The following is a 25955-nucleotide window of genomic DNA, read 5'->3' as shown; positions in this document are numbered from 1 at the left end:
ATTACCTACTAGACAATTAACCTAATAATTCTGTTGACAACAGCATTAAAAATAAAGTATTTAGGATTCAACTTCAGGAAGTATAAAACCTTGTATAATAAAAATTACCTACATTGATGGGAGTAAAAGGCTAGTCTGGGAGCATCAAGGCCAGTGCTGATGGAAGATATTTGCAAATGACATATCAGATAAAGGGCTAGTTTCCAAGATCTATAAAGAACTTCTAAAGATGTATCTTGCAAGAAGTTACTGTGGCTGAGCTCAAAAAGGGTGTTGCCTGTGTTCTCTTCTATGATTTTGACGGACTCTTGTCTCACATTTAGATCTCTCATCCATTTTGAGTTTATCTTTGTGTATGGTGAGAGAGAGTGGTCCAGTTTCATTCTTCTGCATGTGGATGTCCAATTTTCCCAGCACCATTTATTGAAGAGACTGTCTTTCTTCCAATGGATAGTCTTTCCTCCTTTATCGAATATTAGATGACCAAACCTGGAGCATCAGAATGCATGATTGCAAGCTATACACCATAGCTATGATCATTAATCCAGTGTGGTCCTGGCACAAAAACAGACACATAGATCAGTAGAACAGCATAGAGAACCAGGAAATGGACCCCCAAATGTATGGTAAAAATCTTCAACAAAATAAGAAAGAATATTCCCTGGGAAAATAAAGCAGTCTCAAAAATAATTGGCATGAATAAAATTGAACAACCTCTAAAATAATTAAACTGGACCATTCTCTTACACCGAAAAAAAAATATAAAGTGAAAGTAATTAAAATGTGAGACAACAGGAAAAAAATCTGAGACAACAATCCATCTAAATCTGTCAGGAGAGGAGAGGGAACAACTTTTTGGAACTTAGCGACAGCAATTTAATGCAAGGCATATCTAAAAAGGTAAGGACAACAAAAGCAAAAATGAATTTTTTGCAGTGTGGCAGGAAACAAAATCAATGCCCAGAAGTCAGTGGCATTTCTGTACACTAACAATGAGACTGAAGAAAGAGAAATTAAGAAGTCAATCCCATTTATAATTGCACCCAAAAACATAAGATACCTAGGAATAAACCTAACCAAAGAGGTAAAAGATCTATACCCTAAAAACTAAAGAACACTTCTGAAAGATATTGAGGAAGACACAAAGAGATGGAGAAATATTCCATGCTCATGGATTGGAAGAATTAATATTGTGAAAATGTCAATGTTACCCAGGGCAATTTACACGTTTAATGCAATCCCTATCAAAATACCACGGACTTTCTTCAGAGAGTTAGAACAAATTATTTTAAGATTTGTGCATAATCAGAAAGGACTGTGAATAGCCAGGGGAAATTTAAAAAAGAAAACCATAGCTGGGGGCATCACAATGCCAGATTTCTGGTTGTACTACAAAGCTGTGATCATCAAGACAGCGTGGTACTGGCACAAAAACAGACACATAGATCAATGGAACAGAATAGAGAATCCAGAAGGGGACTCTCAACTTTATGGTCAACTAATATTCAATAAAGGAGGAAAGACTATCCACTAGGAGAAAGACAGTCTCTTCAATAAATGGTGCTGGGAAAATTGGACATCCACATGCAGAAGAAGGAAACTAGACCACTCTCACCATACACAAAGATAAACTCAAAATGGATGAAAGATCTAAATATAAGACAAGATTTCATCAAAATCCTAGAGAAGAACACAGGCAACACCCCTTTTGAACTCGGCCACAGTAACTTCTCATAAGATACATCCACGAAGGTAAAAGAAACAAAAGCAAAAATGAATTAATGGGACTTCATCAAGATAAGAAGCTTTTGCACAGCAAAGGATACAGTCAACAAAACTAAAAGACAACCTAGAGAATGGGAGAAGATACTTGGAAATGATGTATCAGATAAAGGGCTAGTTTCCAAAATCTATAAAGAACTTATTAAACTTAACACCAAAGAATCAAACAATCCAATCATGAAATGGGCAAAAGACATGAACAGAAATCTCACAGAGGAAGTCAGAGGTGAGCCAACAGGAACATGAGAAAATGCTCCGCATCCCTTGGCATCAGGGAAATACAAATCAAAACCACAATGAGATACCACCTCACACCAGTGAGAATGGGGAAAATTAACGAGGCAGGAAACCACAAATGTTGGAGAGGATGCGGAGAAAAGGGAACCCTCTTACACTGTTGGTGGGAATGTGAACCTGTGCAGCCACTCTGGAAAACTGTGTGGAGGCTCCTTAAAGAGTAAAAATAGACCTGCCCTATGACCCAGCAATTGCACTGTTGGGGATTTACCCCAAAGATAGAGATGCAATGAAACCCTGGGACACCTGCACCCTGATGTTTCTAGCAGCAATGTCCACAATAGCCAAACTGTGGAAAGAGCCTCGGTGTCCATCAAAAGATGATGGATAAAGAAGATGTGGTTTATGTATACAATGGAATATTCCTCAGCCATTAGAAATGACAAATACCATTTGCTTCAACGTGGAAGGAACTGGAGGGTATTAGGCTGAGTGAAGTAAGTCAATCGGAGTAGGACAAACATTATATGTTCTCATTCATTTGGGGAATATAAATAATAGTTAAAGGGAATAGAAGGGAAGGGAGAAGAAATTGGCAGGAAATATCATAAGGGGACAGAACATGAACTCCTAACTCTGGGAAACAAAGTAGGGGTGGTGGAAGGGAAGCAGGGAGGGGGTTGGGAGTAAATGGGTGATGGGCCCTGAGGGGGGCACTTGACGGGATGAGTCCTGGGTATTATTCTGTATGTTGGCAAATTGAACCCGAATAACAAATAAATTTGTTATTGAATAAAACAAACATATACAATATATCTAATTTCTACACACTAACAACAAATTATCTGTATTAAATTTAAAAACCAGTCCCTTTTACACTGGTATCAAAAATATATATTTATTATTAAACTTCATTAAGGAGAGGAAATACTTTTTAAAAAATGACCTGTATTAATGACAGAGTTTTAAAAAGGCACAAAGGCAAAGATAAATACGTTGATGGATTAGAACATCATAAATCTACTGTATCACTAAAAGAAAGTGATCTACAGTTGTGAAGTAATGCTTGTATATAACTTATAAAGAATTGAATTGATGTCTGGAGGTGACTATATAGTCAGGGACATACAAATAGGGCCCTCCCCCTAGTGATCAAACCAGCCCAGCCCCGACCCTGCAGCTCAGAGAGGAGCTCCAGACCCAGGATCCCCAGGTGACCCCTTCAGGGATCAGGACAGAACACAGACAACTTACCATGGAGTCTGTGCTCAACCGGGTTTTCCTTGTCGCTATTTTAAAAGGTAATTCATAGAGAAAAAGAGACCTTGAGTCTGTGAGTGGAGGTGAGTGAGAGAAACAGGGGATGTGGGACAGTTTCTTGACCAGGGTGTCTTGTGTTGGCAGGTGTCCAGGGTGAGGTGCAGCTGGTGGAGTCTGGGGGAGACCTGGTGAAGCCTGGGGGTTCCCTTAGACTCTCCTGTGTGGCCTCTGGATTCATCTTCAGTACCTATGACACGAACTGGGTCCATTAGGCTCCAGGAAAGGGGCTGCAGTGTGTTGCATATATTAGCTATGATGGAAGTAGCACAGGTTACACAGATGCTGTGGAGGGCCGATTCACCATCTCCAGAGACAACACCAAGAACACGCTGTATCTTCAGATAAACAGCCTGAAAGCTGAGGACACAGCCGTGTATTACTGTGCAGACACAGTGAGGGGACCTCAGTGTGAGCCCAGACACAAACGTCCCTGTGGAAGGGGATCAGGACCACCAGAGGGTGCACACTACTCACCACTTCTATCTTGAAGGCCCAGGAGCAGGAGCAGAGGGAGGTTCCGGGTAGGTTTCCTGTCAGGGTCTGGGCTTCCCCTCCATGGAGTAGTTTCCCCCAGGGATTCTCTCTGAACACTTGATTGTGTGTTTACTTATTCAGCCTCTTTCTTAGAGACTTAGAATTCAACTATAGTGCTTGCACTTACTTGTGCTTAACATTTCCTGACCAGAAATATTAATCAATTACAAATAACTCCATTCACATCATCTGAACTTTTTCATGAGTCCTAATGACACTCTCTGTGGACCACAGGACCCTAAGCTAACATGCTGTCTTGCACCATCATGGCATAGAGGAATCTCCAATCAACACAATAAAAAAGAGATGTTCTACAAAAATGTTAAAATGTCTGGGGAGTGAGAGAGATTCTCAGAATGACATGGTAGGGATGTGGACTCAGAGGTCACACACACACACACACACACACACACAATCATGAGAGTATAAGCTTTTATCACCTTCATATCCATTGGGAGCTAGGCAGGCCTCTCATTACATCATAAATGCCTTGATGGTGCCATGGAAGGACACTGGCTCAGGTTGTGTGTCGTGGGTCAGTGGTGGTGATGGGGTCCTGCTCCACGAGGGGCTTGTGTGGAGTCAGTGTCCCAACTGTATCAAAAGATGGAACTCCTGGGTTATTATTTCATTTCTTATCCTTTGGGTGGAGGAGTTGAACGGGGATGGAATGTCAGGGAGCTATCAGGCAATAAAGAATGCACATGGTGTGAGGAACAATTTTACTAAACAAGCATCAAACTGGGAAGACAAAATAAAGACATGGTCATTCTACATAGACAAATGCCTGAGTCACAGGAAAACAAGATGGGTAATATATGGAAGCAGCATGAAACCTAAAATGATAATACAAATAGGCCAAGAGCCTACCAGTTCTCAGAAGGAAGCTGTCCTCTCCCCACAGACACCAGCTGCTTTTGAAGGTCATGTGTACTCCGTATCCTCAGAGACAAGAAAGTTCTACTGAATCCATGAGGATCCTCAGTGTGAGGAGCTGGATTGGAGGACCTTCGACCTGCAAGGAATAACTCATGGATCCTTCGGGTGCAGACGTCAGCTCATTGTGTGTGACCTCAACCATCCCCGTATTGGAACATAATACTCATAGGATGTGGGGAGTAGGTGGGGCCTTAGGGGTGCAGTTACGTCAGGAGGTGCAGCTTCATTGTCAGATCAGCCGTTATACTCTTGGACTGGGAAAGTTCCCTACACCCTGTCCCCATGTAAGGTCATAGGGAAAGGACGGGGTAGGAGGTGGGTGCTCTCCAGACACCACAGCTTCCTGCACCTGGACCTCAGACACCCAGACTCCAGATCTGTGAGAATTTGTGTCTGTTGTTTGATCTGCCCAGTCCATCTACGATGTTCCAGCATGGGGCACGGGATAAAGTCATTTTTTCTTTATTTAAATTGAATTTACCAACATTCACTATGCCCTCAGTGTTCATCACATCAGGTAACCTCCTTAACTCCCATCACCCAGTTACCCCTTTCCCCACCTCCTCCCTTCCAGTGACCCTCAGTTGTTTTTTACCCCAGAGTTAAGTGTGTCTCCTGATTTGTCTAATGTTCTGTCTCTCTCTCTGATTTTCCCGCTCATTTTCTTTCCATTCCCTTATAATCCCTTTCACTATTTTTTATTATCCCCAAATGAATGAGCCATGTAATGGTTGTCTTTCTCTGACTGACTTATTTCACTCAACATAATACCTTCCAGGTCCATACACGTTGAAGCAATTGGTGGATATTCGTCCTTTCTAATGGCTGAGTAATATTCCATTGTATACATAGACCACAGCTTCATTATCCATTGATCTCTCAATAGACACTGAGGCTCCTTCCCCTTTTGGCTTTTGTGGACTTTGCTGCTGTGAACATTGAGGTGCAAGTGTCCCTTCATTTCATTAACTCTGTGTCTTTGTATTTTTAGTGAAAGGGAATAAAGGGGAATGGAGAAAAAAAAAGTGGGAAATATCAGGAAGGGAGACAGAAAGACTCCTAACTCTGGGAAAAGAACTAGGGGTGGTGGAAGGAGAGTTGGGCTGGGGTGGGGGTGACTGGGTGACGGGCACTGAGGTTGGCACTTGACGGGATGAGCACTGGCTGTTATTCTATACGTTGGCAAATTGAACACCAATAAAAATAAATTTATATAATAAATAAATAAATAATAATTAATTAATTAATTAATTAATAGTAAATCTGTGTCTTTGGTGTAAATTCCCTTAAAGGCAATGGCTGGGTCCTGGGGTGGCTCTATTCTCACTTTTTCAGGACATTCCATTCTGTTTTCTGGTGTGGCTCAAAAAGCCTTAATTCCCACCAATACTGGAAGCGGGTTCCACTTTCTCAATATCCTCCCTTATATCTATTGTATCTGGCCTTGTTGCTTTATCCACTCTGAGTTGTATAAGTAGGATTTTAGTGTAGTTTTCATTTGTATTTCCGTGATGACAAGTCATGTGGATCATTTTTCTCATCTCCCTGTTAGCCATTTGTCGGTCTTCTTTGGAGAATCCCTGTTCATGAATTCTCCCCATTTCATGACTGGATTGATTGTTTTGTTGGGTGCTGCCTTTGTTAAGAAAATATCTTGTCCTATTCTGTAGGTTGCCTTTCATTTTGTCGCCTGTTGCATTGTTGTACAGATTCTATCTTGATGAAGTTCTAATAGTTTATTTTTCCCTTTGTTTCCTATGTCCTTTGAGAGGTGCCTTCCTAGCAGTCGCTGCAGCTGAGGAAAAAAGTTTCTACCCAAATTCACCTCTAGGATTTTGATGAATTACTAACTCAGATTTCGGTATTTCATCCATTTTGAGATTATCTGTGTGTTTGGTGTAGCTGAATGGTCCACTTTCATTCTAATGCCAGTGGCTATCCAATTTTTTTTTTCAAATCCATTTATTGATGGAACTTTCTTTCCTTAGATATTTTTTCTTGCTTCTTGAGGAGTAGTTGTCCATAGAGTTGAGGGTCCATTTCTGCATTCTCTGCTCTGCTCCATTGATCTATGTGTTGTTTTTGCAGTACCAGGCTATCTTGATCATAAGGACTTTAAAATAGAGCTTCTCTGCAAACATTATGATGCCCTCCAGCTGTAGTTCTTTTTCTGTTTTATTTTCCCCAAAATGTTTCTATCTGTTTGATGACTTAGGAAAGAAATTGAGGAAGACACAAAGAGGGAACACCTTCTGTGCCTATGGATTAGAACAATGTATATTGTCAGGACACCTGTGTTGCTCAGAGTTTGAGTGTCTGCAATGGGCTCAGGTTGTGACCCTGGGGTTCTGGGATGGTGTCCTGCATCAGGCTTTTGGAAGGGAGCCTGCTTTTCCCTTTGCTGATGTCTCTGCATCTGTCTCCATGACTCTCCTGAATAAATAAATAAATCTTTAATACAAAAAACAAAAATAAATACTGTGAAAATCTCTATGCTGCTCAGAACCTTCTACATATTCAAAGTAATCCTTGTGAAGTCATCCTGGACATTATTTACAGAGCATGAACATATAATCCTAAGATTTTTATGGCACACACAGAGATTTTAGGGACACATTGATGCTGTGGCATAGCCCTGCTGTATTTGTTGTGAGAAGTATCAGTTAACTGCCCTCACACAGTGAAGGGTGCATTTCTCACCTGGAACTAGGACTAACCTGTGCAACCAGAGGTAGCAGTCAAAACATCACAGTGGACACACAGAAGGAGTACAATAGTACAAGAGAGCCAGAGACACTCAGACACTTTGGAACTCCCATTTAAGGATGTTCTTTTATAAAGTTTCCAGAAGATGAGGATGACATGACCCAGTGGGACTGGTGTCTCACCATTACCTTACAAGGTTGTGTTTTACTGATGATTTTAGGTGTATCCCTTGTCACTGGATGAACATTTGGTACCCCGTGTCCTCATTTCAAACCCACCTGCATCTGCGACTCTCCCTCTGGACATGAGATGAGTTTCCCATTAGGATTTCCTCAATGGAACCCCTCAAGGGTCTTACATGACTTATTTACCTCATCATTGTATTTAAATGCAATCATTTCTGTCATGGAATTTGCAACAACCAGGTAACATGACCTGGTCATGTCAATATCTAACAGCTCTACCATCCTATTTCATAGTCAACATGTAAAATTACATGACTGTGAAGCTATTTCAGGGAAGGTAAATACACTCATGGTCAGCAAGGCAGGGGAGCAGCTCTGAATGCTCACAAGCAGGGTATTGGTTGGCTTTGACTATTTCATAAATATTTATACAAATAGCAGCTATCCCCAGAAATGAACGCTCAGAAAATTGATGTGAGAGGATGGGGCAAGTGATGGAGCACAGAGTTCCTCTTCAGTATGCAGCCCTGGACCTGAGCTGGGCTTACATGGATGTCTAAATGCACAGTGCAGTTGGCAATGGATTGCTATCTTTTGTTGCTTGTTTTCTTTCCTCTGTAGATGCTCACATCCCACATTGTTGAGGCCTTTTTTGGGGTTTTGTGACTCTCTTCCTGGCTGTATTGGAGAGCAATTATGAACATGGTCTCCTACCTCTAGCCTGGGATTGAATGTTTGCACCCCTGAGTATTCAGGGAGCCCTCATTGGAGAGCCATCAAGCCTTTTCTGTCCTCAGTTTACCTCTTAATTAGGTCGTCAAACTACCTGTGTCTGAGCTGGTTTATCTCAGGCACATGAATGCATCTCTAATCATCAATATGAAAGGGCTCCTGTAGTTTAGACCTGGGCTGGTCCTCCAAGGGGTTGTCACAAGAAAGGGTCTAGTTTCTGCCTGCTGGTTTCAGAATAGAAGTCACAGGACCACACAGAGTTCAGTTTATGGAAACAAAGCACAGCGCCTGCACTCAGACCCAATGTTCACACGACTTCAGGTTCCAGTCCTTCTTCAACATGCATCACATAGTGCCACTTTTTCTTCTTGGCACTCAGGGGGTCCTTAGATCCAGGAAATTTCCCCATTTTTCCATTTGAGCACCATCATGCCAGGTCCGTCCCCCGCAGGAGTAGAATTCTATAAGTTCATATGTTGCTCTCTTGTCCTTAAAGTCCTTGGCTGTAGCTTCTGCAAGTAACCTCCCTCCTGCTGTCATCCCCACAGTTGTATCTCTCCAATGTCAACAGCAGACAGCTCCAACACTCCAAAACCTGCTCAGTATTCTATTAGGAGTCTTTCTGTTCTTTTTTCAACTCTGATTGATTTAATGGATGTTCGAAATGATTCAATAACTATCCAGCTGTTCCAGGGATGTGACAATCCCTGAGTCCACTAATCTTCTGACGTGTTCACTTCTCTCTCCCATATTTTCTTATAATAAAGATGGGGTGGTGAATTCTTTCTGATTTAGATGTTGGAGGTGAACCTTGAATCCTGGTGTTTTGTTTCAGAATATCATAAACTTATTTTCACCCATACTCTGAATCTGCATCCTAAGGACTCATTTGTGTTTGTAAAGCCTATTGAGTATTGTAATAATATTATATTAAGTTTCAGGAAGTAATTATAGACATGTGTAGTACATACACATAAGGTCACCCAACAAGTGACAAAAAGGAGCAATGCACCTCCTAGCAGTGAGGTTGGGACTTCCAGGAAGACACAGATGCTCCCAAAGGATTAGAATTACAGATATATTATTAGCATCCATTGGCCATGTCTCTGTAGAGGTGACACAGGTTCCATTTGTGTGGTGGGCTCTGCTTGCAGTCTTCCTGATGCATATGATCTATTCAAAAATGGAAATGGGGCTACCCAGGTGAGTCAGCCATTTAGCGCCACCTTCAGCCCAGGGCCTGATCCTGGAGATCAGGAATAGAGTCCCACAGCAGGCTCCCTGCATGGAGCCTATTTCTCCCACTGCCTGTGTCTCTGCATCTCTCTCTCTCTCACTCTCTCTCTGTCTCTGTGTGTCTCTCTTGAATAAATAAATGAAATATTAGAAAAACAAACATGGAATGGGCTTGATTTTGAGACAGATCAGAAGTCCTGTATGCAGCCCACAGTGTCAAGGGGACTGATCTAAGAAAACCAAAATTATGGTTGATCAGAGGCACAATTTGAAATTGAATTGAAACTGAGATTTCCTGCTGCATTTGTTATGAAAAATACCTGATAAATCTGTATAAGACGATCATGGCAGATATTTTTCTTCTCCTAGGTGGAATATAGTATTTGAATGTAAAAGGAATTCATGAAAAACTTACAGTGGAAAGGCAGCACTACACTGTAAGTTTAGGAAGTATAAGAAAAATAGAAATATAGGCTATACAATGGAAAATGTTCATTCTGACACCAGGTTATTATATCCAAAACCCTGCCTGAATGAGCTCATTCTCTGTCAGGTAAGCTCATCAAAGCGATTACAGAAGATCACAGAGTTAACTGCAATGGAACACCTTGACTGAGTTGTTAGAGACTTACAAATAGAACTGCATTACCTGAAACCCTTTGAAATTCAGCTAAATTCTAAATTTAGCAAAATCATGTGATCCCCAATACATGCGGCATCCACTATTCTAAGGAACCCTGTCACTCTGTCATTCAGATGTTTCAGAGGGCAGTAAGTCCTGTGGAGATGAGCACAGGTCAAGAATCTGGGGTTAAACTCACCTGAAAATGTGCACAGTGACACATTAGAAACCCTCTATAATTTAAGGGGTAGGTTCACATCATTGTATGGGGAAACATGACACCTACAAAGCATGATTCTATGCAAATACAATTACAAAGTACCACGTGGACACAAAGTCTGAAGCCTGGGTTATTACATAATAAAAAACAGTTTTGTAAAGAAGTAAATATGAACACAAAATGGCAATCACATCTTTACAGGTCACATAGATTCACATAAATGATCCCAAGCTGACTATATACTGAGACGACATGTATATAGAGGCCACCTTCTATTGAATAAAACAGCCCAGACATGACCCTGCATCTGGGAGAGGAACCTCAGCCCCAGGAGCAATGTCAGTTATCAGGACAAAACACAACTCACCATGGAGTCTGTGCTCAGCTGGGTTTTCCTTGACACTATTTTTAAAATATATTTTTATATATTTTCTATTTGAGTCAATTTGCCAACATAGAGCATATCCCCCAGTGCTCATCACGTCAACAGAAGGATGGGCATTTTTAAGAACTAACGAAAATCCTCTATAATATATATATTTTAAATCTTTTTAAACATGTCTATGACTTTGATATTTTCATATAATGTTGCTAGAAAGAGAGAAATTATACCTCAAAAGTTTATAAACATTGGGATGTGGGGTAATGAGATTGAATATGTTTGATTTACAAATTTTATCCCCAACTGGAAGCAGATATTAATTAACCAAAACCGTCATGACTCCATTGTGGTAATATGGGGGTTGAAATTGAAACTACAGCTGCTGTTCCTAATTCAACCATGACCGCACCTCACTTTCAGCCTCTCCAGACACCCATCATCACATGACATCCCTGTTTGTGGACTTCCTGCACTAATGGGAAAGGCCTGTTAATACAGGGTGCTGCTGGATACTCAGAAAGCATGAACAAGTGTCTACTGGCATTCATCTGAAGCTACTATTCCTCAACAGGGAATAGGTCAGAGCTCGACGATTCATGTTTACCCTGTGCTGTTCCCCTGACTTTCACCACCTGACACAAAAACTGGATTCCTTTTTCTAATTCAATATTTTTAATTTAACGTCTAGTTCTATATACTATGAATCTCTCAACTTCCCCTGGAGCTTTCCTATGACCCAGCAATTGCACTACTAGGATTTACTACAAAGATACAGATGCAGTGAAAGACCATAACACCTACACCCCAACGTTTATAGCAGCAATGTCCAGAGTAGCCAAACTGTGGAAGGAGCCTCAGTGTCCATCGAAAGAATAATGGATAAAGAAGATGTCGTCTATATATACAATGGAATATTACTCAGCCATTAGAAATGAAGAACACCCACCATTTGCTTCGACATGATTGGAACTGGAGGGTATTATGCTGAGTGAAGTAAGTCAGTCGCAGAAGAACAAACATATGGTCTCATTCATTCAGGAAATATAAAAATAGTGAAAGAGAGTAAGGGGAAAAGAGATAAAATGAGTGGGAAATACCAGAGACGTCGACAGAACATGAGAGACTCCTAACTCTGGGAAAGGAACTCTGGGAAGGAACTCTGGGAAGGGGTAGTGGTAAGGGAGGTCAGCGGGATTAGGGGTGACTGGGAGATGGGCAATGAGGCATCACTTGACGGGATGAGCACTGGGTGTTATACTATATGTTGGCAAAGTGCACTCCAATGAAAAATAATTAAGAAAAAAAATTGAAAAACAAAAGAAACTTCAGATAATGAGGAATAATCCGAACCAAAGAAGAAAGGACCTAGTCTAAAAATTCTAAAATACGTATGAAAGACATTAAAGAAGACAGAAATATACAGAAAACAGTCTACTCTTATGGATTGGAAAAATAAATATTCATATAATGTCTATGCCACCAACAGCAATCTATGCATCCAGTATGAACCCTATCAAAACACCACCAACATTTTTCTAGGGAATGCAACAATCATAAAATTTGTAAATAAACAGAAAAGATTCTGACTAGGCAAAAGAATGTTGAAACAAAAAAGAAATCAGGGCAGCCCGGGTGGCTCACCATTTTAGCACTACCTTTTTGTCCAGGGCATGATCCTGCAGACCTGGGAACAAGTCTGATATCAGGCTCCCTACATGGTGCCTGCTGCTCCCTCTGCCTGTGTCTATGCCATTCTCTCTGTATCTCTGCATCTCTCATGAGTAAATAAATAAAAACTTTAAAAAAACAATGCAAAAGCCATCAGAATTCCAGATTTCAAAGTTGTGATCAACAAAACAGTATAATAGTGGCAGTAAAACATGCACATGATCAATGGAATAGAAAAAGAACGCATAGGGATCCCTGGGTGGCGCAGCGGTTTAGCGCCTGCCTTTGGACCAGGGCGCGATCCTGGAGACCCGGGATCGAATCCCACGTCGGGCTGCCGGTGCATGGAGCCTGCTTCTCCCTCTGCCTGTGTCTCTGCCTCTCTCTCTCTCTGCGACTATCATAAAAAAATAAAAATTGAAAAAAAAATTAAAAAAAAGAACACATAAATGGACACACAGCTCTATTGCCAACTTATTATCGACTAAGTACAAAAGACTATCAACTGGAAAAAGAGCAATCTCTTGAACAAGTGGTATTGGGAACATTGGACAGCTGCAAATAGAATGAACCTGGGCCACATTCATACACTCCACACAAAGATAAACTCAGAGAAGATGAAAGACCTAAATGTGAGGCAAAAAACCATCAAAATCAAGGAGATTTTGTGACCTCAGCCACAATAGGTTCTTCATACTCGAATATCCAAAGGGAAGGGAAACAAAAGTAAGAGTGAACTCTACGGACTACATCAAGGAAGGAGCTGTCTTACAGCTGTGGAAACACTCAACATAATTAAAAGGAAACCTAACAAATTGAAAAAGATAGGGTTGCCTGTGTAGCTTGAGCATCTGTCTTTGGCTCAGTGAGTCCTAGAGCTCTAGGATTGAGACCAGCATCAGGCTCCATGTGGGGAGCCCACTTCTCCCTCCGCCCATCTCTGAATCTCTCTCTCCATCTCTGATGAATAAATAAATAAGGTCTTCCAAAAGAATAAAAACAATGGGAGAAGAGATTTGCAAATCTATCTCCAGATTAAGGCTGGTTTCCAATATCGAAAAATAAATTACCAAACTAAACAACGACAAAGTGAAAACTACAATCAGAAATGGGCAGAGGACATGATGTTTCACCTTGTCCTGATTTGAGTTGTAGACTGTCACTTTATATTAGGTAGGTCATCCACATACAAAATGAAATTTATTATCTCCTCTAGGTCTACCTTATATCAAATGCTTACCTAAAAGATACACATGCAATGAAACGCCGGGACACCTGCACCCCAATGTTTCTAGCAGCAATGTCCACAATAGCCAAACTGTGGAAGGAGCCTCGGTACCATAGAAAGATGATGGATAAAGAGATGTGGTTTATGTATACAATGGAATATTACTCAGCCATTAGAAAAGACAAATAACCACCATTTGCTTCAACATGGATGGATCTGGAGCATGTTATGGCTGAGTGAAATAAGTCAATCAGAGAAGGACAAACATTATACGGTCTCATTCATTTGGGGAATATAAATAATAGTGAAAGGGAATAGAAGGGAAGGGAGAAGAAATGTGTAGAAAGCATCAGAAAGGGAGACAGAACATGGAAGACTCCTAACTCTGGGAAACAAACTAGGGGTTGTGGAAGGGGACGAGGGCGGGGGGTGGGGGTGAATGGGTGACGGGCACTGAGGGAGCACTTGACGGGATGAGCACTGGGGGTTATTCTGTATGTTGGCAAATTGAACACCACAAAAAATGAATTTATTATTGAAAAAAATGCTGCAATAAACACAGGATGCATGTAAAAAAAAAAATGGAACAGACAATGCATCCTGAAGACAAGAGGAAAATGCTTTCTGTCCCAGACTGGAGGACCTACCAGTAAATGTACCAAGAAAACTACATTAAAAAAAAAGAAAACGTGGTAACCTGGAAAGAAAATAATAGTTTTCCTATGACAATGTCAATAGAGTCAATGAGTAAAAACGTCACATAAAAACTGGAAGAAATAACTCATGAGCTCAGCAAGAAAATCAGTATATAAAATCAGTAAATAAAATAATGATATATTCATACAAAATAACAACAAATGACATGTACAAAATTAACAAAATAATCCAATTTACACTAGCACCTTAAATAAATATTTAGGATTAAAATTTACTAACACTATGAAATTCTCCAGAAAATGACCTATACTGATGTGTTTTTGAAATGCACCCAGAAGTTCGAAAATAACTGTCCTTAGAACTTCATATAGTCAGAGGGGCCATCTACACAAATTGCTATAGAATTGTGGTGCATCACTTCTGTTGGCTTTAAATACGCGAACTTAAGTCTGGAGCTGGTTATATAGTCAGAGGACATGCAAATAGGGCCCTCCCTCCACTGATTAAACCAGCCCAGTCCTGACCCTGCAGCTGGGAGAGGAGCCCAACCCCAGGAACCCAAGGTGACCCGATTCAGTGATCAGGACACAACACAGACAAACCATCATGGAGTCTGTGCTCGGCTGGGTTTTCCTTGTCACTATATTAAAAGGTAATTCAAATAAAACCAGAGACCTTAGGTCTCTGAGGGGAAGTGTGTGAGAGAATCAGAGGATGTGGGACAGTTGTTTGACCGGATGCTTTGTGTCTGCAGGTGTCCAGGGTGAGGTGCAGCTGGTGGAGTCTGGGGGAGACCTGGTGAAGCCTGGGGGGTCCCTGAGACTCTCCTGTGTGGCCTCTGGATTCACCTTCAGTAGCTATGCCATGCAGCTGGGTCCGCCAGGCTCCAGGGAAGGGGCTGCAGTGGGTCGCAGCTATTAGCTATGGTGGTAGTACAAACTACGCTGACGCTGTGAAGGGCCGATTCACCATCTCCAGAGACAACGCCAAGAACACGCTGTATCTGCAGATGAACAGCCTGAGAGCCGAGGACACGGCCGTGTATTACTGTGCGAGGGACACAGTGAGGCGACCTCAGTGTGAGCCCAGACACAAACCTCCCTGTAGAAGGGGATCAGGACCACCAGGGGGTGCACACTACTCACCACTTCTGTCTTGAAGGCCCAGGAGCAGTGCAGATGGAGGTTCTGGGCAGCTTTCCTGTCAGGGACAGGGCTTCCTCTCCAAGGAGCAGTTTCCCCTGGGGAGCCCCTCTGAACACATGATTATGTGTTTACCTCTTCAGTCTCTTTTTAGAGACCTAGAATTGAACTATACCACTTGCACTTACTTGTATTTAACTTTTCCTGACCCGAAATTGTCATCAATTACAAATAACTCCATTCACATCATCTGAACCTTTTAATGAGTCTTAGTGGTGATCACTGTGGATCACAGGACCCCAAGCTAACACGCTGTCTTGCAAATTGCAGGTATAGAGGAATCTCCAGTCAACACAAGAGAAAAGAGACATTGTACAAAAATGTTAATAACAGCCTGGGAGTGAGACATATTACCAGCGTGACATGGTAGGGATGTGGACACAGAGGTCATTCACACAACACACACACACACACACACACACACACAACTCAGAAGAGTATAACCATTCATCACCTTCACCTTCATGGCTGATGAGAGCCAGGCAGGCCTCTCATAAGGTCATAAATGCCTGGATGGTGCCAGGGAAGGACACTGGCTCTGGGTGTCTGTTATGGGTCAGTGGTGGGATGGGGTCCTGCTCCAGGAGGGGCTTGTGTGGAGTTAGTGTCCCAACTGCATCAAAAGAGGGAACTCCTGAGTTACTGTTTGATTTCTTATCCTTTGGGTGGAGGAGAATAATGAGCAAGGAATGTCAGGGAGGTAACAGGCAGTAAAGACTGGACATAGTGTGAGGAATCATTTCACTAAACAAGCATCAAACTGGAAGGAGAAAAGAGAAACATGGTCATTCTCAGTAGACAGATATCTGAACCATAGGGAAAGGAGATGAATAATATATGGAAGCAGCACGAAACTTTAAATAATAATACAAATAGGCCAAGATCCTACCCAGGTCTCAGATGGAAGCTCCTCTCCCCAAGGTCACAATCTGGTTCTGAAGGTCATGTATACACCATGTGCTCAGAGACCAGAAGCTTCTAAAGGATCAATGAGGAACCTCAGTGTGAGGAGGTGGATTGGAGGACCTTCCACCTGCAGGGAATAACTCATGGATCCTTCTGGTGTTGATGTCAGATCACTGTGTGTGACCTCTACCATGCCCATGTTGGAACCTAAAGTCCATGAGATGAGAAGGAGGTGGAGCCTTAGGGGAATACTTATGTAAGGAGGTGCAGCTTCATGATAGGATCAGGGCCCTTATAAACCAGGACTGGGAAAGCTCCCTGCACCCTGGCCCCATGTGACGTGATGGGGAAGGACGGAGTAGGTCGTGGGTGCTCTCCAGAGACCACATCTGCCTGCACCGTGGACCTCAGATGTCCCAGATTCCAGATCTGTGAGAATGAGTGTCTGTTGTTTGATCCTCCCAGTCCATGTATGATGTTCCAGGAATGTGGACAGGTGAAAGTCCATTTTTTTTTGTTGAAATTGAATATACCAATATTTACTACACACTCAGTGCTCATCATATCACGTCCCCTCCTTAACTCCCATCACCCAGTTCCCCATCCCCCACCCCCTCTCTTCCAGCGACCCTCAGTTTTTTTTCCCCCAGAGTTAAGTGTCTCTCATGATTTGTCTTCCTCTGTAATATTACCCCACTAAGTTTCACTCCTTCCCTTATGGTCTCTTTCAATATTTCCTATACTCCACATATGGGTGAGACCATATCATTGCCTTTCTGTGATTAATTTCTCTCAGTATAATAGCTCCTGTTCCATCCATGTTGGAGGAAATGTTATTTCGTGTTATTCATCATTTCTGACAGCTGTGTAATATCCCATTGTATATATAAACCACATATTTTGTATATTTTTATTGGAGTTCGATTTGCCTACATATAACAGCCAGTACTCATTCCGTCAATTGCCCCCGTCAGCTCCTGTCATCTAGGTACCCCAACCCACCAACCATCTCCCCTTCCACTACTCTTTTTTTCCCCCATAGGTAGGAGTTTCTCATGTACTGTTACTGTCTCTGATAATTCCCACTCATTCTATCTCCTTTCCCCTTTGTTCCCTTGCACTATTTTTATGTACTTTGTATGTGTGAAACCATATAATGTTTGTCCTTCTCTGAATCACTTACTTCACTCAGCATAATACCCTCCAGTTCCATTCACATTGAAGCAAATGGCGGGTATTTGTAGTTTCTAGTGGCTGAGTAATGTCCCATTGTATATAAACCACATCTTCTCTATGCATTCATCTCTTGATGGACACCGAGGCTCCTTCCACATCTTCTTTGTCACTCTTCTGTAGAAGGGCATCATGATTCCTCCCACAGTTTGGCTATTCTGGACATTGTTGCTGTGAACATTGGGGTGCAGGGGTCCCTTAATTACATTAAATTTGCATCTTTGGGGTAAATACCATGTAGTGCAATGGCTGTGTCCTAGGGTAGGGTAGCTCTATTCTCACTTTTTCAGGACATTCCATTATGTTTTCTGGAGTGGCTGAACAAGCCTGCATTCCCACCAAAAGAAGAGAAAGTTCCACTTTCTCGATATCCTTGCTTATATTTATTGTTTCTGGTCTTGTTACTTTATCCATTCTGAGTTGTACAAGTGGGATCTTAGTGTGGTTTTCATTTGTATTTCCCTGATGTCAAGTCAAGTGTTCCTGCTGGATTTCCCATGGGTGGGGCAGGAAGAGAAGATGGGGCGTTGGAGATCAAGGAGCGAGCAGGCAACAAGAATACTGTGTGATGACAAATTCCACTTAACAATTATGAGGGAACAAAAGTGAAGGAGGACCTTCCACCTGCTGGAATAACTCATGGATCCTTTGGGTGCTGATATAGCTACTGTGTCACCTCTACCATCCTCAGGTTGGAACCTCACATCTATGTGATGGAAGAAGGAGTTGGGGCCTTAGGGGAGCAATTAGGTCAGGAGATGGAGCCTCATGATGCGATCAGGAACCTTATACATCAGTATATGTAAACCTCCATGCCCTCTGGGCCGATGTGAAAGGGGGGGAAAGGACATGCTAGGACGTGGGCGCTCCAGACACCACATCTGCCTGCACCTGGACCTTAGACTTCCCAGACTCCAGAGCTGTGAGAATGAGCGTCTGTTGCTTAGTGCACTGAATCTGGGAATGTGGTGACATCACCCAGAAACACTTAAACAGGGTCTCTCCTCTTATTTGTCTTATACTAGTCCGTTATCTAGTCATTTGCAAATATTTTCGCTCATTCTGTAGGTTGTCTTTGAGTTTTGTTGTTGGTATCTTTTGCTGTGCAAAAGCTTCTTATCTTGGTGAAGTCCCAATAGTTAATTTTTGCTTTTGTTTCTCCTGCCTTCATGAATGAATCTTGCAAGAAGTTACTGTGGCCAAGTTCAAAAAGGTGTTGCCTGTGTTCTCTAGGATTTTGATGGAATCTTGTCTCACATTTAGATCTTTCATCCATTTTTTAGTTTATCTTGTGTTTTGTGTAAGAGAATGATCTAGTTTCATTCTTCTGTACATGGCTGTCCAATTTTCCCAGCACCATTTATTGAAGAGACTCTTGTTTTTTCCAGTGGATAATCTTTCCTGCTTTGTCGAATATTAGTTGACCATAGAGTTCAGTGTCCACTTCTGATTCTCCATTCTGAGCAATTGATCAATGTGTCTGTTTTTGTGCCACTACCAGAATGTCTTGATGATCACAGCTTTGTAGTAGAACTTGGAATCCATCATTCTGATGCCCCAGTTCTGGTTTTCCTTTCAGTATTACCATGGCTATTTGGAGGTTTTTCTGATTCCACACAAACCTTAAGTTGATTTGTTCCATCCCTCTGAAGAAAGTCCGAGGTATTTTGATAGGAATTGCATTGAACGTGTAAATTGCCCTGGGTAGCTTTGACATTTTCACAAAATTAATTCTTCCAATCCATGAGCATGGAATATTCATCAATATTTTTGTGTATTCCTCAATTTCTTTCAGAAGTGTTCCATAGTTTTTAGGGTATAGAAACTTTACCTCTTTGGTTAGGGTTAATCCTGGGTATCTTATGCTTTTGGGTGCAATTTAAGATCTTTTTTTTTTGATGCCTTAACATTTCTTTGTTTAATCTCATTGCTAGTGTACAGTAATGGAAGTGATTTCTGGGCATTGATTTTGTATCCTGCCACACTGCCTAATTGCTGTATGAGTTCAATCAACCTTAGGGTGGAGTCTTTTGAGTTTTCTAGATCCAGTGTCATGTCATCTGCGAAGACAGAGGTTTTGACTTCTTTTTTTTTTCTTTTTGGTTTGACTTCTTGTTTGCCAATATGAATGCCTTTTGTTTCTTTTTGTTGCCTTATTGCTGAGGCTAGGACTTCTAGTACTATGTTGAATAGTAGTGGTGAGAGTGGATATCCCTGTCTTGTTCCTGATCTTAGGGGAAGGCTCCCAGTGTTTCCTCATTGAGAATGATATTTGCTGTGGGCTTTTCGTAGATGGCTTTTAAGATGCTGAGGAATGTTCCCTCCATCCCTACGCTCTGAAGAGTTTTGATCAGGAATGGATCCTGTATTTTGTCAAATGCTTTCTCTGTTTCTATTGAGAAGATCCTATGGTTCTTGTCTGTTTTCTCTTGTTGATATGATCTATCATATTGATTGCTTTACGAGTGTTGAACCAGCCTTGCATCCCAGGTATAAATCCCATTGGTCATGGTGAATTATTTTCTTAATATTCTGTTGTGTCCTACTGGACAGTGTCTTGTTGAGAATTTTGCATCTGCATTCATCAGGGTTATTGGTCTATAATTCTCCATTTTGGTGGAGTCTTTGTCTCATTTTGGGTTTAAGGTGATTCTGGCCTCATAAAAAGAGTTTGGAAGTATTCCGTCCCTTTCTATCTTTCAGAACAGCTTTAGTAAATACATATGGCTTCTTCTTTAAATGTTTGTTAGACTTCCCTGGGAAGCCATCTGAACCTGAATTTTTGTGTCTTGGGAGGTTTTAGATGACTGCTTCAATTTCCTCCTTGGTTATTTGCCTGTTCGGGTTTTCTATTTCTTCTCGTTCCAGTTTTGCTTATTTGTGGTTTTCCAGAAAAACATCCATTTCTTCTGTATTGCCTAATTTATTGGCATAGAAGTGGTCCAAATATGTTTTTAAAATTGTTTGTATCTCCTTCCTATTGTTTGTGAACTATTGGGACATCATCAAGATAAAAAGCTATGCACAGCAAAATAGTCAACAAAACTCAAAGTCAACCTAAAGAATGGGAAAAGATATTTGTAAATGACCTATCAGGTGAAGGGCTAATATCCAAGATCTATAAAAAAGTTATCTAGGTTAGTTGCTGGTATGAGGTGAGTTGAGGACCCTTACTCCTCCATGATCTTGCTCCCAACATTGTATGTATGTATGTATGTATGTATGTATGTATGTATTTATTTATTTATTAGACAAAGTGACAAAAGAGTTTGAGGGTAACAGATAGAAAATCTCAAGATTCTTCAATGAGCACAAAGCCTGACCAGGGGCTTGATCCCAGGAACTTGCATCATCGTCTCAGCAGAAATCAAGAATCAATGGTTAACTGAATGTTTCCCCATGGGCAACATCCTTGGGCCAATTTTTTAAGAATGCATTTATTTATTCATGAGAGACACACAGAGATAGAGACATAGGCAGAGGGAGGAGAAGCAGACATGCAGCGTGCCTGATGCTGGACTTGTCCCCAGTACTCAGATATCATGCCCTGAGCAAAAACACACACTCAACCACTGAGGTATCCAGGTGTACCACCCCAATTTTTTAAACAAAGAATTTTTTCTTCCCTGAGAGTCATACAGTGAGAGACAGAGACACAGGCAGAGGGAGGAGCAGGCTCCATGCAGGGAGCCCAATGTGGGATTCGATCCTGGAACTCCAGGGTCATGCCCTGGACCTAAGGCAGGCGCCAAACTGCTGAGCCACCCAGGGATCCTCCCAAGTGATTTTAAACCAGAATCAATACCTATTCTTCTGAAGCTATTCAAATAATAGAAATTGAAGGAAAACTTCCAGACTCATTCTCTGATGTCAGCATTACATTGACCCCCAAACCAAAGACCCAGTTATTAAGGAGAATTACAAACAATTATATTGATAAATATGGATGCAAAAGTCTCACCTAGTTCCTAACGCTAAGATCCAACACTACAAAAATACTAACCAGAGAGGAAAAGGATCTATAGTCTCAAACTTCTAGAACACTTATGAAAGAAATTGAGGAAAACACACATAGATTGAAAACATTCTATTCTCATGGATTGGAGTTATAAGTATTGATAAAATATCTATGCTACCAAGAGCAATCGACACATTCAATGAAAACCCTATCAAAATACCATGAACTTTGTTCTAGGAAATAGAAGAAACAATCCTAAAAGTTGTAAGGAACCAAGAATGATCCTGACGAGACAAGACAATGTTGAAAACAACCCAAAGCAGAAGGTATCACAATTGAGTTCAAAGTTGTGTTCGGGATCCCTGGGTGGCGCAGCAGGTTTAGCACCTCCCTTGGGCCCAGGACATGATCCTGGAGACCCGGGATTGAATCCCACGTTGGGGTCCCGGTGCATGGAGCCTGCTTCTCCCTCTGCCTGTGTCTCTGCCTCTCTCTCTCTCTCTCTCTCTCTCTCTCTCTCTGTGTGTGTGTGTGTGTGTGTGTGTGACTGTCATAAATAAATTAAAAAATTTTAAAAAACAACAACAAAAAAAACAAAGTTGTGATCATCAAGGTGGTATAATATTGGCAGTAAAAGAGGCACATAGGTCAATGGAATACAGTATAGAATGCAGAAATGGAAACACAACCCTACAGTCATATTGTCTCTGACAAAGCACAAAAAAGAGTATCCACTGGAAAAGGACAATCTTTTCAACAGGTGGGGTTGTGAATATTGGACAGTCACAAGTAAAAAAATGAACCTGGGCCACATTCTTATAAGTGACACAGAGATAAACATCAGAGTAGATGAAAGTCCTAATTGTGAAGCAGGACACCATCAAAATCCTAGAGATTTTGTGACCTCAGGCACAACAGTTTCTTGCTACTCAAGTCTCTAGAGGGAAGGAAAACAAAACCAAAAATAAACTATATGGATTCCATCAGGGAAAGAGCAGTTGTACAGCTATGGAAACACTCAACATAATTTAAAGACAACCTATAGGATGGGAGAAGATATTTGCAAATTGATCTTCAGATTAAGGCTGGTTTCCAAAATATACAGCACAATTATCAACCTAAACAAACACAAAATGAAAAACCCAATCAGAAATGGGCAGAAGACATGAACAGACACCCTGTCCTGATATGAAATCCCACCTCACATCATATATTATGTAGCTCATGCACATGCACGATGAAATTCATTGTCTCCTGAAGGTCTGCCTTATACAAACTCCATGATTGGACCAGACAATGAATACAGCAGAAAAGAGGGAAAACATTTCCTGTCTCACTGGAAGACCTACTAGAGAACCTGGCAGAAAAAATAAATAAATGTGAGGCAGGGCAAGATGACAGAGGAGTGGGGGTCCTCAACTCACCTGGCCCCATCAAATACTTAGATAAGTTACAAACCATCCTGAGCACTTTCAAATTCGACCTGAGATTTAAAGAGAGATTGGCCAGAAAACTACAGAGAGAAGAGTTTTCACTTCTAAAAATGTAGGAAGGCAGAAATAATAAAATAAAAAAATATCAACTAGGGGAGGAAAACTGTGATGAGCCCATGTAAGGCCTGCAGCTAAAGCCCCCAGGACAGGAAAGTCCACCCCTGGAGAAGCTGGAACATTATAAATCTGCCTTGTGTCTTCCCAGACAGAAAAGTGATTACTAGTAAAATTGGGCAAAATCACAGGAAGGGCATTGAAGCATCCAGTTCCCAGTGTCACTAGTAGAGGAAGTGAGTCCAGGGGCAAGCGCAACAAATGTGGGATCTCAGTAAAGGGTTGAAATGTGCACCTAGCAGGGCATGTAGGAGAAGCCAGTCTTTCCAGGGTCTGGTGGTGGGATCTCCAGAGGGATTTGTCTGTGTTCTGCTGGCTTCGGGATCCATGATCCCTGGGAGCATGATTCCAGCACCCAGGGACCTGGATCCCAGGGCACAGAGCAGATACAGACCAGGATCCTGGACTTCCCCTGGAAGAGATGGCGGTGGGGAGGGCACAGGACAGGGAGGACTCTCATGCCACTGGGGGCCCTGCAAGCTGTGCAGACCTGCACCCACAGGCCAGGCTGTGAGCATCTAGGCCAGTGCAGACTGGGAGACTGTGGTAGTTACTGAGGGGAGCTGATTCCAGGGTTCGAGAACTGGCTGCCACCATGTTGCTGTTCCTCCTTGTTTCACCTTGTGCCTGGGAGAGAAGGGCTGCCAGGGAACAAAGGACTCACACGGTAAACAGCTCCCACTATGGCCAGCACCCAGCAAGGGTGAAAGGAAGGGAAATGAGTGGGAAACATCGGTGAGGTTGACATATCATGAGAGACTCCTAAGTCTGTGAAACGAACAAGGACTAGTGGAAGGGGAAGTGACGGGTGGTTTCAGTGAATTGGTGATGGGCACTGACAGGGGCACTGATGGATGAACACTGGGTGTTTTTTATAGGTTGGATTCAAACATCAATAAAAATATATAATAAGGGCAGCCCTGATGTTTCAGAAGTTTATAGCTGCCTTCAGCTCAGGGTGTGATCCTGGAGACCCAGGATCAAGTTCCACATCGGGTTCCCTGCACATGGACCCTGCTTCTCCCTCTGCCTGTGTTTGTGCTTCCCTCTCTATTGTCTGTCATGAATAAATAAATTATATAAATATATATATCTCATATGTATACATACATATATTATGTACATAAATAATGCAGAAAAATAACATCTTATTGAAGAAGAAATGGGTCAATGAAGAAAATAAGAATTTAAGCAAAATTTTGATCAATGAAAATTAAATCATGACTTGTTAAAGCTTTGGACACACCAACAGCCATCCACAGATGGAACGACTGATGACTACAGGTCTTCCTCAAAAACAGGAAAAGTCTAAAACAAGCAAGATAAACCTGCACCTAAAAGAGCTGAAGAAAAAGATCAAAGAAAGCCTAAACCTAACTGGAGAAGAGAAAAAATGAATATTAGAGTATAACTTAAGCATATAGAAATAAAAAAGGCAAACAAACTTAGGAGCTAATATTATGTAAATATTAGTAAGTGTAAAAAATCATGAGACAGATTTGACAATTTAAAGGTGAAAGTACCCAAACTAAAAAATCATGAATGAATGAGGAGAGATCACAATGAATACCTAAGAATTACAAGCAACTATAAGAAGAAATTTTGAGCAGTTATAAGCCAAGATATTGGATGATCTGGAGAAATGGATGCAATCCTAGGAACACAAAACCAACCAAAAACAGAAACAACAATGAATGGACAAACAATTACCTGGAAATAAAAATGAATCATAATTAAAAGTCTCCCAAAAGCAAGATTATGTGGACAGATGATTCCCCATGGAAATTCAACAAGAACAATCAATATCTATTCTTCTATAACGATTCCAAATAATAGAAATTGAAGGAAAACTTCCAGACTCACTTTCTTTTTTTTTTTTTTTTAATTAATTTTTATTGGTGTTCAATTTACCAACATACAGAAAAACACCCAGTGCTCATCCCATCAAGTGTCCACCTCAGTGCCCGTCACCCATTCCCCTCCAACACCCGCCCTCCTCCCCTTCCACCACCCCTAGTTCGTTTCCCCGAGTTAGGAGTCTTTATGTTCTGTCTCCCTTCCTGATATTTCCCAACATTTCTTCTCCCTTCCTTTATCTTCCCTTTCACCATTATTCATATTCCCCAAATGAATGAGAACATACACTGTTTGTCCCTCTCCGATTGACTTATTTCACTCAGCATAATACCCTCCAGTTCCATCCACGTTGAAGCAAATGGTGGGTATTTGTCGTTTCTAATTGCTGAGTAATATTCCATTGTATACATAAACCACATCTTCTTTATCCATTCATCTTTCAATGGACACCGAGGTTCCTTCCACAGTTTGGCTATTGTGGCCATTGCTGATAGAAACATCGGGGTGCAGGTGTCCCGACGTTTCATTGCATCTGAATCTTTGGGGTAAATCCCCAACAGTGCAATTGCTGGGTCATAGGGCAGGTCTATTTTTAACTCTTTGAGGAACCTCCACACAGTTTTCCAGAGTGGCTGCACCAGTTCACATTCCCACCAACAGTGTAAGAGGGTTCCCTTTTCTCCACATCCTCTCCAACATTTGTGGTTTCCTGCCTTGTTAATTTTCCCCATTCTCACTGGTGTG

General features: G+C 41.5%; 2 pseudogenes; both read left to right on the top strand.

Moving 5' to 3' along the window:
* The first annotated feature begins 3253 nt into the window (after window positions 1–3253).
* Window positions 3254–3827, top strand: LOC121492625 (annotated as a pseudogene).
* Window positions 3828–14950: 11123 nt separating this feature from the next.
* LOC121492624 lies at window positions 14951–15607 on the top strand (annotated as a pseudogene).
* The last annotated feature ends 10348 nt before the right edge of the window (window positions 15608–25955 follow it).

This window comes from Vulpes lagopus, chromosome 6, assembly GCF_018345385.1.
Source record: "Vulpes lagopus strain Blue_001 chromosome 6, ASM1834538v1, whole genome shotgun sequence".
Classification (NCBI taxonomy): domain Eukaryota; kingdom Metazoa; phylum Chordata; class Mammalia; order Carnivora; family Canidae; genus Vulpes; species Vulpes lagopus.
The sequence above is the reverse complement of the archived record's forward strand: the minus strand, read 5'-3'. Positions and strand labels throughout refer to the sequence as shown.